At 26.5% G+C, this 15074-nt stretch overlaps 1 pseudogene across 1 annotated transcript; it reads right to left on the reverse strand.

Annotated features, from left to right (window-relative positions):
* Positions 1 to 3859: 3859 nt before the first annotated feature.
* LOC149880433 (uncharacterized) lies at positions 3860 to 5475 on the reverse strand (annotated as a pseudogene). Its single transcript, XR_016446487.1, has 3 exons — positions 4212 to 5475; positions 4037 to 4120; positions 3860 to 3916 (listed from the first exon to the last, which is right to left on the reverse strand). The product of XR_016446487.1 is annotated as an uncharacterized LOC149880433 (transcript).
* Between the last annotated feature and the right edge of the window lie 9599 nt (positions 5476 to 15074).

Consider the following 15074-nt stretch of genomic DNA (forward strand, 5'->3'; position numbering starts at 1 on the left):
CTGAGCTCCGTAACGTCATTAAACGTTCTAGCACTTTCCGCAACGGAATTACAATCTTAGAGCTATTTTATTACATGAAATGCGCTTTGGGAAATAATTTTGAGAAAAAAAATACTGCAACTTTAACTTTAATAGCAGTACTTTCTCTTTTTTTTACTGTATTCAATAAATAAAAATATAGAGCTTTTATTAACAGTAATTGGATATAAGTTATTTTAATCAATTGAACATTTCTAGGTTTTTCCCAAGTGGATTTGATTTTTATTTAAGCTTAGATAAAGATTTATTAGTGTCATTTCTAACAAATCATTTAAGTTACGTCATTCAATTATAAGAAAGTAACACTAATGAAGCGTTCTTCCAAAGACGGAGCAAGTAACTTTTTAGATGCCTGAAGTTTTACGATTAAACTTTGTAATTATCATTTTTATTATTACTACTACGATTATTATTATTATTATTATTATTGTTATTATTATTATTATTATTATTATTATTATTATTATTATTATTATTATTATTATTATTATTATTATCATTATCATTAATATTACTATTATTATTAAAACTATTTTTACGATCATTATTATTACTATTTTTAATACCATTTTAATTATTATTACAATTGTTAGCATTATTTATTATTACTATTACTATTTATTATTATTATCATTAATATAACTTTTATTAGCTATTATTGTTATAACTAAATATTATCAGTTATTATTACTACTACTACTACTATAATAATAATAATAATAATAATAATAATAATAATAATAATAATAATAATAATAATAATAATAATAATAATAATAATAATAAATAATAATAATAAGAACAACAACAGCAACAACAACAACTATTATCATTACTATTTTTGTTTTTATCTTAATTATTATTAACATTATTAGCATCATTTTTATCATTACTACCATTTTTGTTATTGTTACCATTAGTATCATTATTTTTATTTCATCTATTGTTATTTTTATTACTTTTATTCTTATTATTCTTATAAATTAATTTTTAGCAATAACAGATGAAGCTTGTTAAAAATATAATTTTGTCGTTGCCAGCAATAATGATAAGCTTATATAAGTAATTAGAGAAGATGAACTATTAGGTGACACAACTCCAGTGAAGGCTTCTGGTCAAATAATAAAACAGATCAATCTATTTATGGAGTAATGATAATGAGTAAAATTAGGGAAGCATTGACAAAGGCTTTGGGTAATTCATGGGAAGTAATAGAATCATCATCAGCTACAGATGCACTGGTTAGGTGTCAGTATAAGTCTTTCAACACATTACAGAGGTCTACTTCTATAGATTTTATTGAAAGTTATAACAAAACAAACCCAAAATAATTTCCTGAAACAGATGGTAAATTTATCTTACAAATAAATATCCTGAAGATGTTATAAGAACAGTTATTTTTTGAAAGGAAAAAGTAAAATACGACATGCAAAACTTATTTGGTATCCTTGAACCTAAGAAACAAGTAAAAATTGATCGACGCCAAATTGAAAAATATGGTAACAAAACAGAAGATCCAGCAACTAATCCGGAATTAAAAATCTTTAGCTGACAAGCACCTTAGGAAACTTGCAGGAGAAAACTTAACAATAGGGAACATCATTGAGAAAGCTTTTACTTTTGGAGGACACGATATAGTCAAGAAGTTGTTGTACAGATCGAGGTGGGTGCAACCAGGTAGGATATGATAAGAGAATCAGTAGATGAAATCTGGTAGAAAAACCTGTAATGGGTGTTGATAAATGCATATATGAAGGCACAAATCTTGATAATCTATCAGAAGAAAGACTAACAGATGTTTAAGCTGATAAAATATATTACGATGTTATACATGGTGATCTCAAAAAAAAATCTAGACTCAAGGATAGGAGAAATTAGTAATAGAACATTTAATAGTCGTGATGATATTAATTCTAAAACACTAGATAAAGTAAAGGATAATGCTTTAGATAATATAAGGAAAGGATCACAAGAGATCGTTATGAATAATACTTTATCCACTGTCAGAACTCATGATTTTAAAGATAGGGTTGTAGAATTAACAACAAAAAAAACATCTGATATCTCAAAACATCTCTCTGCGACAATTAGCAAGCTTGTTGACAGCGCTGTTTTATCCTTTACACAGAGTCATAATGAGGAACTACAGAAAAAGTTAGTAGAGCTTAGCAAAAGTATGAAAGATACAAAGAAAGAGATAGATGCTAGAAAAAGACGAACTTCAAAGTATTAAAAAATAATCCGGATTCGAGAAAGACTCCAGGAGAAATTAAAAAAATTAAAGATGCAAATCCGTTGCGGAAAGTGCTAGAGAATTTAATGACGCTATGGAGTTGATAGTTTTAATAGTTTTTTTTTTTACCAGTAAAAACCAAAGAATTGTAAATACGTGTTTGTGGTTGTTTATATCGGCTTTTAAAAGAACTTTCCGTATATGATTGTAGCTTTAAAATTTGATTCTTTCCTAAGCATTTCTTTCGTCTTTCTCGAATATTTAAAACTTAAATTTCATAAATGTATTCGTCATGATCTTGGAAAATTTCTACTTTCCACGGCTGCTTATCAAGGCAGTTTTTGACCTCTTTGGCAGTAATGTTTCGCGTTCTGAATACGTTATTAAAGTCCGCACGACAAATAATATTTGAACATCATTCGGTTAAAAGTAAAAAAAAAGATATCCTGTGCTTTCTTCCCTGAATCAGATCATCCTTTTTGGGAATATCAAACTTTTGTAATATCTAAAACAAGAAAACCCTAACCTCATTAAGTTAAAAGATAAATGAAGTAAGAATTACGAGCTAACATAAAAAATTTTTTTAATTAAAATCGTGTAAAATTTATCAAACGTTTCTTTGAAAATGGTTCTTAACTGATCAATACTTAAAAGTGAACACTATAGAATTAAATTACATAATCTATCTTGATGTATCCAAATCGGAACTTGACCCTAAAGAAGAAGGAAGGAAAAGATCTGGAGAATGGCATGGAAATCTTTCTTTCTAAAATAAAGTAATAAACAGTCATTTCAATTCGCCATTAAAAATAGATAATTAGAATTAATTAGGATTTCATTATTAGATAGTGTTTCATATACATTAAACAAATTAATTTCAATATTTATAAACTTTAAGTAGCATCACTATTACTGTTATAATTAAATATTATTAGTTACTATTATTACTACAACTATAATAATGATAATAATAATAATAATAATAATAATAATAACAATAATAATAATAATAACAATAATAATAATAATAATAATAAAAATAATAATAATAATAATAAAAATAATAATAATAATAAAAATAATAATAATAATAATAATAATAATAATAATAATAATAATAAAAATAATAATAATAAAAATAATAATAATAATAATAATAATAATAACAATAATAATAATAATAATAATAATAATAATAATAATAATAATAATAATAATAATAATAATAATAATAATAATAATAATAATAATATAATAAATTATAATAATAATTAATGCTAACTATTTTAATAATAATTAAAATGGTATTAAAAAATAACAATAATAATGATCATAAGAATAATTAAAATAATAATTGTAATATTAATGATAATAATGATAATAGACTTCATTGCCTAGCAAGGCTTTCTTTTCAAATTTTTGAGTTCTTTTTCTCTGTTAATAAGATTTTTTATCTTTAAAAGAAGTGACTATTTCTTCTTCTAAATGTTATAATAAGCTATTCATACGCATTTATTGATATTTACAAGATAATTACTAAATTTTATAATATTAAAAATTGCAAACAAAAATATAAACATTACTAACTTGAGGATTAGATTCTGAATCAGATAAAAGTATGAGGGTTTTGTTAGCATAAGCATTCTAAAATATAAAGGAAAAATAGAGAAACAAACTAAACAAAAAAGCAATGAATTAATTTCAAAAACTCAATTTATTTTAATAAAAGTTTAAATGTTATTGTTTCAAATAAATAATATTAACTGTTTCCAACATTCCAGTACTGACACTTGGTTTGCAGTGACCTGTTGACACATCTGCAATTGAGTTAGATTCTCAATCAAAACTCTAAAAAAATTTAAAGAAAAGTAATTTTAAAATATTTTTACAATTTTTTATAACTGGATAGCAATAAAAAACTTGTAAAAATGAGTAATACCAGATTATTTGAACTTTCACATTGATGATTGTCAGTGTAAAATGACACAGCATTATTTTCTGGTTCTTCAAAAATATTATTTCTGACGTTTCTTTTGGGTCAACAATGTTTTTTGAATTTAACCACTCAAATATATGTTCTTTTGAAGGGATTGTCTTTTCTCATTTGTATATAGAGTCAGTGAGATCTTCTATTTCTGGCTTCTGTAGAACTTTCTTGAAATTTCCAACCTCAAAAGTATTTCCAACTAGCATAGCAAGCTTCAAAACTTCTCTATGGTTTGAAAAAAGATTATAGTAAATCTACGTAGTGTCCTCCTTGCTTTTCATGAAGTGTTTGGCAAAATACCCACTATCAATTCCTTCACTCTTGCACTTAAATGTTGCACATGAGCATTGTATTCTTGTTAGACAAACTCTTTTGTTCTCTGTTTGTCCAAACACCTTAGCTTATTTAAAAGTCAATGTTAAAGCACTTCCTATTACACCATGTGACATTTTCTCTGCATCAGATGAAACAAACAAAAAGAATGGATTTGATGGGTCTAATATTGGCAAAAGTTGTTGTATGTAAAACTTGAAATGCTTAAATATATTTACAGGCAAGGCAATAACATTTTCCCCCATATATAGTTGACGCTTTGTATGTAGAATTTATACCCTGGATACTAAAAGTTTGTTGAGATATCAAAAACCTCTTTTATAGGCAGCTCTCTTATGTTAGATGCTTGAAACCCATTCATTATGCAAATTTTTGCAATCAGATAATCATAAACTTGTTGTGAAAATTTTTTTGTTGGTTTAAGTTTATTTTCCTGATTATTTATTTCATTATTTAAACATTTCATTATTTCTTGAACATGAAGTAAACGTCCATACCTTATCATATGTGAAGGGGTCATAAGTCTTTTAAGCTTTGTTTTTCATATACCTGTTTCCATTGTGGTATAGGCTTTCTAAGATCTGAATTCCACTCTTCCATATAATCTTTTAAGTTATTTAAATCATCTCTTTTTTAGGCCAATATACACATGTCTTCTTCAAAAAAACCTCAAGAAAAGTCTGAGAGGTACACACTTCTCTCTAAGACTGGATGCTTCATTCCCACCATTACCAATCTGAGCAACACTAGGATTGTGGTATACATTTTCAACAAGCAACACATTACTAAAAGCAGACTTTGGATAGATACTCATTTTCTCATCAATAACTAACCAAATGGATTCTACATGATTACAATAAGCTATTGCTCTGCTAAAAAGAGCATGATTGCTCTTTTATACTACACTCACTAAAAACCAATACTTTGTTCTTGCTTGTGAAATAACATCTTTAATTTGATCTTTGTTCGTTAGATGTTTATTTTTGAGATGGTTATCCAAATGCAAGTGCCATTTAGAACATGAAAGGCATGGGAACAGCTTTGCAATACCATGCTTATTTTTCTGAGACCACAAATATAACACCCTTAACTCACTTTCTTTTAATGATGCATCTTCCTTTAGAAAACTATGCTCCACAAGTTTTTCTTTTGCTATGTGTTTTGTTTTTTTTTTTTTGTTTTTTTTTTAAAAAAAGCAAGTTTTTGTAATTGATGTTTTTGGATGCTTTTTACAAATTGACTTTTATTTGTTTGTGATTGATCATGACTGTTAGGCATATACTCGCTCTCTGCAGCCTTTTCTGTTGTTTTTAACCTGCTTTGTAATAATTCTGTGTCATCATGAAGACCTTTTATGTTATCATTTTGGGAACCTGTAACAAATGTTAAATGTAATAATATATTACATAAACATGTAACTTTGTTAAAACTATTTAAATTTTTACATTATTAGTTAATGAAAGTTTTTGTATGTGTTCTTAGACTAGATGGCACAAAAAAAAAAAATTAATAATCAATACCATTTTCTTTTGATATTTTCTGGTAAAGTTCTAAATTTTATAATAAAATTATATAACTAAAATATGTATTAAATTACAAAAAAAAAATAGTGGGTAACATTTAAACTACGTATTAAAGCTTATTAATCTGTTCATTAAAACACAGACCCTTTTTTTTATCTTTTTGGAGATACTATGACATTTTAACTGAAACAATATTTTTTTAGCAAATAAATTTTTAAAATATTACCAGTGCTTGGTCTATGCAGTGATCTTTTTAAATGCTTCTTATCTGGAATCTAGAGGTTAAATAATGGATAAATGTACGTACATCTGTACATGGTGCATGCATGCATGCATACATGTACAGATGTATATATGTATGTATGCAGGACCGCCGAGAGCCTTCAAGCCCGGGACAAAACCTTTTTTGGCGCCCTAATAGATTTCGCTTCATATATATACTTAGCATAGAAGCAAAAAAATACATTATGCCTTTATAGCTACTTTAACTTTATTTCATTTTTTGCTAACTAACCACAGCATAAACAATTCCTAATTTAAATAAAATGTTCGAGCTTTTTTCGTAGCAAATTATAAATTACTTCATCATATGACAATGATTTCGCGAGATCATTTTCAATAGACAACATCATAAGATTTGAAAGTCGCTCTTGTCCCATGGTGGCTCTGAAATGGTTTTTTATAATCTTAAGTTTACAAAAAGATCTTTCACCCTCTGCAACGGATATTGGCATTGTGTGAAAAATGATTAATTTCGAAAATATTCGTAAATTGCTTCGAAAATAATATATATATATATATATATATATATATATATATATATATATATATATATATATATATATATATATATATATAGAGAGAGAGAGAGAGAGAGAGAGAGAGAGAGAGAGAGACCTATATATTCCTACTAACTCACCTTCAAATCAGTATTTTGATTAGTAGCTTTGTAAAACCAACGTAATTCTTGGAGCGTTTGTTTATTTTTTTCACATTCTTTTACCCTTTTGGAAGCCAATCTATTTTGGGCACCAGAAAGTTTTTTACGATTCATTATTAACAGTTACTGTAAATAACCGTACGCATCAATAAAATAATAGCATAGTCAACTACGCAATATCATCAAAAAATTATAAACTCAATCTCAAAAAGCTAATGTCATAAATCAATATTTCAATAGTTAAATATAAAATTTAAACATGAATTACCATAAATAAGTTGATCGTAAAGAGTTGAAAAATACTTACTATTACTTTCTAAATTCTGAATAGAATTATTTCTAAATTGCATTCACAGTTTGTTATTGCTAATTATCAACGCTTACGTTTTTTTTACTTTAGTCTGATGAATGCAAAAATCTCAAGGGACATTTTTAATTTAACAGCGTATAGAGTACGAAATCATTGATGAGTTCGTATTTTAAAAATTTTTCGAGGAATTAAAAATAATGATATAACGCGAGTAATATATACATTAAATTATGGCATTTTAAGATTAAAAAAACTATTTTTATTTTACTTCGGCATCTGGCGCCCCATCGACATCTGCCGCCCGGGACAAACTGTCCCTTTGGCCCCCCCCTCTCGGCGGCCCTGTATGTATGTATGTATGTATGTATGTATGTATGTATGTATGTATGTATGTATGTATGTATGTATGTATGTATGTATGTATGTATGTATGTATGTATGTATGTATGTATGTATGTATGTATGTATGTATGTATGTATGTATGTATGTATGTATGTATGTATGTATGTATGTATGTATGTATGTATGTATGTATGTATGTATGTATGTATGTATGTATGTATGTATGTATGTATGTATGTATGTATGTATGTATGTATGTATGTATGTATGTATGTATGTATGTATGTATGTATGTATGTATGTATGTATGTATGTATGTATGTATGTATGTATGTATGTATGTATGTATGTATGTATGTATGTATGTATGTATGTATGTATGTATGTATGTATGTATGTATGTATGTATGTATGTATGTATGTATGTATGTATGTATGTATGTATGTATGTATGTATGTATGTATGTATGTATGTATGTATGTATGTATGTATGTATGTATGTATGTATGTATGTATGTATGTATGTATGTATGTATGTATGTATGTATGTATGTATGTATGTATGTATGTATGTATGTATGTATGTATGTATGTATGTATGTATGTATGTATATATGTATGTATGTATGTATGTATGTATGTATGTATGTATGTATGTATGTATGTATGTATGTATGTATGTATGTATGTATGTATGTATGTATGTATGTATGTATGTATGTATGTATGTATGTATGTATGTATCCATGTATATATGTATGTATATATATATGTATATATATATATATATATATATATATATATATATATATATATATATATATATATATATATATATATATATATTTATAAGAAAACATCAAATAATACTACTTTAAGTTACAAAAAGCATTTATTTATATTTTAAGTTCAAAAAAACAGTTTAAAATGAAGTTAATTTTAAACTGTTTTTTGCAACTTAAAATAATTTTACAAGCTGATGATACTGGTAACTATAATCCAGTGAAAATTTCTCATAATAAATTAATATTTGTATTTAGAAAATATGTATTATTTGATGTCTTCTTACTAATATAACATACACTCTTATACAAGATGTCAACATTCAAGTCATATATATATATATATATATATATATATATATATATATATATATATATATATATATATATATATATATATATATATATATATATATTATATATATATATATATATATATATATATATACATATATATATGGATGATAGATATATCTTTCTCAAGCAATGAACTTGATTCTGTATTGACTGGTTAAAAAAAAATATAACGTATAAAACAGAATACAGTGTTATACACTTTTTCTGTGTATACTGTTTATATTCCAAAACAATATATTACAGCAATTTGTGCAGACAACATAGCCATCTGCTGTTGTACCACCATGGCATTTTATATCAATCAATAAATTACACATTAGCAACTTGTTCCAGATTTGGATGTAGGGATGGCAATCCCGGGTCCCCGAAATCCCGAAATCCCGAAATCCCGGGATCCCGTACAAATTGTTGATCCCCGTTATCCCTGGATTTTTCTTAAAAATTTCCTGGGATTTCGGGAATGCGATGAAAAAAAAGTAAAGATAAATAAGGATTAAGCTATTAACTTATTTTTACATCATAAAGTGTCTAGTAAATATAGTCTTTGGTAAACTATTTGCTTCTTATCTGTTTATTCTCTTTGCAAGATTTTAACTAATTTAATTTCGAATTTTTGACTTCATTTTAATTCCAAATCTTCGCATGAGAATTAGAGATTCTAATTACTTTTTTTTTTTTTTAAAAAAAGAATTCATTACTAAAAGTTTTATCAACTAATAATAATAAAAAAAAATCAAAAGAAAATTATCAGTTTAATTTTGAAACATAAGTAAAAAAAAGACAAATAGTTTTAATTAGTGTTGTTACGACTTTAAATTATTTGACTGTCGACTAAATCGATTTATGTACTTTTAAAAGTCGACTAAAAAAGACTAAGACATTTTTAAAATCGACTAAGTCGACTAAATGTTGATTTAGTTTTAATTATAAAAAATGACGGGAAGAAGACATTTTAACAAAGAAAGATTGCAAATTAAATTCTCACAACAACAACAAAAGTTAGATAGAACCCTATAATTCTTATGCGAGGAAATGTATGCGTAATTCTCAAAAATTCTTCAACTTCAGTTTAAATTGATGAAGTTTTCAAAATATAGAAGGTTTATTTCGTTAATAAACTTTTTTACAGTTATTCAAAGTGATATTCGTTTTCACAGTAACAAATTCAGTTAGCAATATAGATCTGATAAAGTAACGTAAGTTGAAATAATTTCCAACTTTGATGATTCAATTAAGATGAACGAAAACGAATATCGAACCATATCAGATTTAGAAGTACTTCTGACTCCCGTTAAAGCAACTGTAGAAGCACTTTATTGACGAGACGCAACTTTAATTACAGCTGAAATTGCATTAGAGTTTATATTGACCAAAATAAAGCAACAACAATCCTAAATCGGAAAAGAATTGCATGCCGTCTTGAGTCATCGAATTAAAGAGAGGAGAACACCATTAAGCAGCACAGTTTATCTTCATAATGGCCAGATTACTTAATTGAAAACACCAGATGCTTTTGTACCAAGTACGAGTGCCCAAAATAAAAAAAGTTGTAATAAACCTGATAAAGCGCCAAAACTCCGCAGATATAATTACATCAGCAGACGTGAATAGTGATAGCGATGTTCAACTGAGCGAGACTTCATCAAGCAAGGTGGTAGTAAGATCAAAGTTATTAGAGAAAAATAAATGAAGTTATAAAAAAAAGATTGGAAGAAACACAAACACTACAAATAAGGGTAGAAAGTATAACTTCTAAAGTTCAAAAAGAAATGCCTTTATTTGAAAGTAGTGCCACAAGAGGTATTCACCTTCAAAAAGCATATAATCATATACTATCTATACGGCCAACAGGTTTGGAATCCAAACGAGCATTCTCAGCGGCTGGGTTTTTATGCTCAAAAATTACGCAGACCCTTATTGCGGATATGTGGGTTGTATTATTCTGCAAATGACCCATTAAAACTTGTTTTTTAAGTTGAATTTTAAATTCTTTTCACTAGATAGATGATTTACTCGTGCTCCCTATTTTTACTTCCATTTGCTCCCCATTTTCACTGGATTTTTTATGAAAACTTGATTGAAAGTGAAATACGAGTGAACTTTTTTATATCATTGTTATTAAATTTTATTACTATTATTACTACTAAATTATCCGTTAAAACAAGCGTGAGAAAAACAGTATAAAACATACTTAGATTTTCAGAATAAAAGATGTTTCTGATATTTTAACGTCGGTTTTTAGGCAAAAAAATTTCAGTCAATTAAAAGATTAATATGAGAAGGTAAAAAATACTATTTAATTGATCTAAAAGTTCAAACTCAAAATATTGTCATGTTTAAATGGTTGTATTTCAAACTCGAAATATTGTCATGTTTAAATGGTTGTATTTCAAACTCGAAATATTGTCATGTTTAAATGGTTGTATTTCAAACTCGAAATATTGTCATGTTTAAATGGTTGTATTTCAAACTCGAAATATTATCATGTTTAAATGATTGTATCATTCCGATGATGACTCCTAAAAGGAGCGTTAAAGATGAGAACTGACCAATTTTTTTTTATATTAACTGTCAGAGACATAATAAATTCGTATTAATTAAATAAAAACTCATTTCATATTTTAGAAATGTTTCTTAAGATTTTACATTCAACGCTGAATAATTCAACCAAACCGCGATAAAAATTATCATCATAATTATAATTATTATCATTATTATTACTACTATTATTACTTTTATTATAATTATTATTGTTATTGTTTTTATAATTGTTATTATTATTATTATTATTATTATTATTATTATTATTATTATTATTATTATTATTATTATTATTATTATTATTACTATTATTACTATTATTATTTTCTACTGTTATTAATTATTATTATTATAGTTTTTATTTTTTTAAACTATTATTATCATTTATACTACTGTTATTATTGTTATTATTACTATTATTGTTGTTAATTATTACCATTATTAGTTATCGTCATTATTTTTATCATCGTTATTGTTATCATCATTATTATTATTGCACAAAGTAATGTAATTAAAATTAATTAAAAAAATTGATAAGTAAATGAAGTAATCAAAGCGTTATTAATAAAGATTGTTAGAAATGTAATTAATTTTCTTTCCAAGATAACACAATCTTTAAGCGGTGATTATTTAATATTCTCTTTTTATGAGATGTTTTTACGATGTATTCGGCCGGGTGAATAAAAATGAGCAATTGCTTTTACTCAGTAATTGGTCAGCTTTACGTGAATAGAAACTTCAACAACTTTCCTTGAGTTTTTATTCACGTAAAATTGAGCAATTACTGAGTAAATTGCTTACCTTTACTTGAATAAAAATATGAGGAAAACTGCTGAAGTTTTAATTCACGTAAAGCTGACCAATAACTGAGTAAAAGCAATTGCTCATTTTTATTCACCCGGCCTATTATCTTTGTAATTTTTTCGCAACAAACACATCGATAAATCATAATAATCATCTCTTCAAACAAAAACCTGTCCTTTAAACCTTAGAAATTTTCTCGTTCATTTATAGCGTATACTTTTCCGAAAATATCACTCAAAAATCGTCATAAAAAACCGCCAACACATACTTATTATTTTTTTGGTTTTCACAAGTAAAAACTGTTAAAATCCTAAGCTCCAAAACGTCATTAGACACTTTAGCACTTTCCGCAACGGATTTACATTTTTAGTGCAATTTTATTATAAAAGATATTTCAAAACATCTCTCTGCAACAAGCTAGTCGACAGCGCTGTTTTATCCTTTACACAGAATAATAGTGGGGAACTACAGAAAAAAATATTAGAGCTTAGCAAAAGTATGACCGATACAAAGGAAGAGATAGATTCTAAAAAAGCCGAACTTCAAAGTATTGAAAATAATCCGGATCCGAGAAAGACTTCAGAAGATGTTAAAGAAATAGACGATAAAATAAACGAAGAAGTAAAGGTAAATGAAGCAGAAATGGAGAAAGCTCATAATCACGATATATTAGATCCTACTAAGGAAGAGATTGAAACGCGATATAAAAAATATAAAGATATTGATGAAAATACATGGAAAATTATTCTAGATGGTAATTATGTTTCTAAATTGGAAAGCTATTTACTAAATACTAAGAGCGGAACAAAAGTTGAAGAAATATCTAACGCTATAGATGTAGGGTTTAGAAGCTATACTGTTAATGGTAGTGAAGTTAACGTACTAATAGTTGAGGAAATATTTGAGGACTATAAAACAGTTGTCGACACTGACAATCAGTCTCTATTTGGAGAAATAATTGATTATTTAGGTGTTGCATGCTAAAAGGAAAGACATTTAAATTGCTTCAATGATTTTTTTTTTATTATAATTTAAGAGAAAATGTTGATATGAAAGAGGGATTCATTAATGTAGACTTGTCTAATAAAATGATAAGTGGACATTCAAAAACAACTCAAGATTAGGATGTAATGAGTTCTTATGACGTTTCGGTTGTAAATAAAGTGAAAAAGTCTAAAATAAAACACAAAAATCTTGTCATTACCAACACAAGCTTTTATATTGACTTTACTATCCCTTATCAATTCCCCACAGTGAGCCCTAAAGACCACCAGGTTCAACTTTTCCCCACTAATTTATTTTTTTATATTAAGATAAGTCCTGGTTAGATATTTTTTTTGTATAGGAAAAATCTTAAGTAGATCTGAAGTATCGTAAAAGTGCCTTACTTTGCCCAAAAATTTTGACCAAATTTGTAATTTTCATCTGTAAAAATCTGCTTTAAACTATTATATTGATGTAAACTTGCAAATCATTCAGGATTTAACATTCTTAACTCTGTTTTAATTGTTTAGTTTGGTTTTTACAAATTAAGAAGTAGTTTTTCAAGATTGTTTAAAAAATGTGCAAAGTTAAACCAGGGGTCACAAAGTTATTCTAATTTTTTTAATGTTATGTAAATGTTAATGTTACATAACATTGAAATAATTAGAATAGCTTTGTGATATGTATGGGATTTGTGCAAAGTGACCTCTGGCGCTACTCAACTTTCTCCCCCCCCCCCTGTTTTTATGATTGATTCTGATAGAATTTTATGCTGGTTGAGAATCGTATAAAAACATGGGTTTCAAAATCAATTTAAAGTGCTCTAAACTGAAGTTGAAAATACAAAATTATACGACAAATCACGAATATTCGCCGTCTTGAATACGTACGAGTATAAAACAATATAAAACAACTAAAAATTTTATTTTTACAAAAGAATTTAAGACTTTTTTTTTTAATAAAAATTTGCATTTTTATTTAAAAAAATATTAATAGAAAAGATGAACTTTTATTGAATAATAAAGATGGAATTCTTTAATCTTTTTTGCAAAAAATTTTCTTAATGAAACTGAAGACATAAGTGGTTGAAGGCGTTATGTCGCAAAAATTCAAAATTCCACTTTTTTACACAAATAAAAGGTGTTAAGTAACGCTCTTTCACATGAACATAATGACGCCGCACAAAAAATGTGCTAAAATACGATTTTCACAGTGGATGAAGGAGTTATGTTACTTATTAATTCACCCGTAACACGATTTAACGCGGATGTAAGTGTTAAGGGACAGTTCCATATTGGTGTAACATAACACCTTCATCCGCTTATGTCTTCAATTGTAAGGCCGTTTTTAATTAGTAAGATCCTAAGCGATGGGACTATTGCGTTTGTTTGTTGGTTTTTGAAGAGCTATGACATGTTGATAAATAAAGGAACAGAAAAATTATTTTGATACATTCTTTTTTGTATGACAGACATTACGGGGGAGGGGGGGGGGTTTGACTTGAAGTTTTTAAAAAAAGTCTATAGTTTTAAACAATTTTAATAAACAATTTTAATTGTTTTAAAATTTATTTTAATATATAATCAATATAATAATTTTTTAACTTATTCCATAAAAACTTTAAAAGATATTCTAGATATTGGCGTGGTAATTTAAACGTGAATGAATTCTCCTGTTCTATTATTCGAAGTCTTCATTATGATAAAATAAAAACCAGATTGTAAATACTTTTGAAAAGGTAACTATTAGACAAAAAAAAAATTCATTATCCATGATGGCGGGTGAATATTAGTGATTTGTCGTATAATTTTGTATTTTCAACTTCTTTTTAGAGCACTTTCCATTATTTTGAAACCCATGTTTTTATACGATTCTTAATCAGCATAAAGTTCTCAAT

This window comes from Hydra viridissima, unplaced genomic scaffold (assembly GCF_058129835.1).
Source record: "Hydra viridissima isolate aposymbiotic clone 2 unplaced genomic scaffold, HvirCarnegie_v1 scaffold_13, whole genome shotgun sequence".
NCBI lineage: Eukaryota > Metazoa > Cnidaria > Hydrozoa > Anthoathecata > Hydridae > Hydra > Hydra viridissima.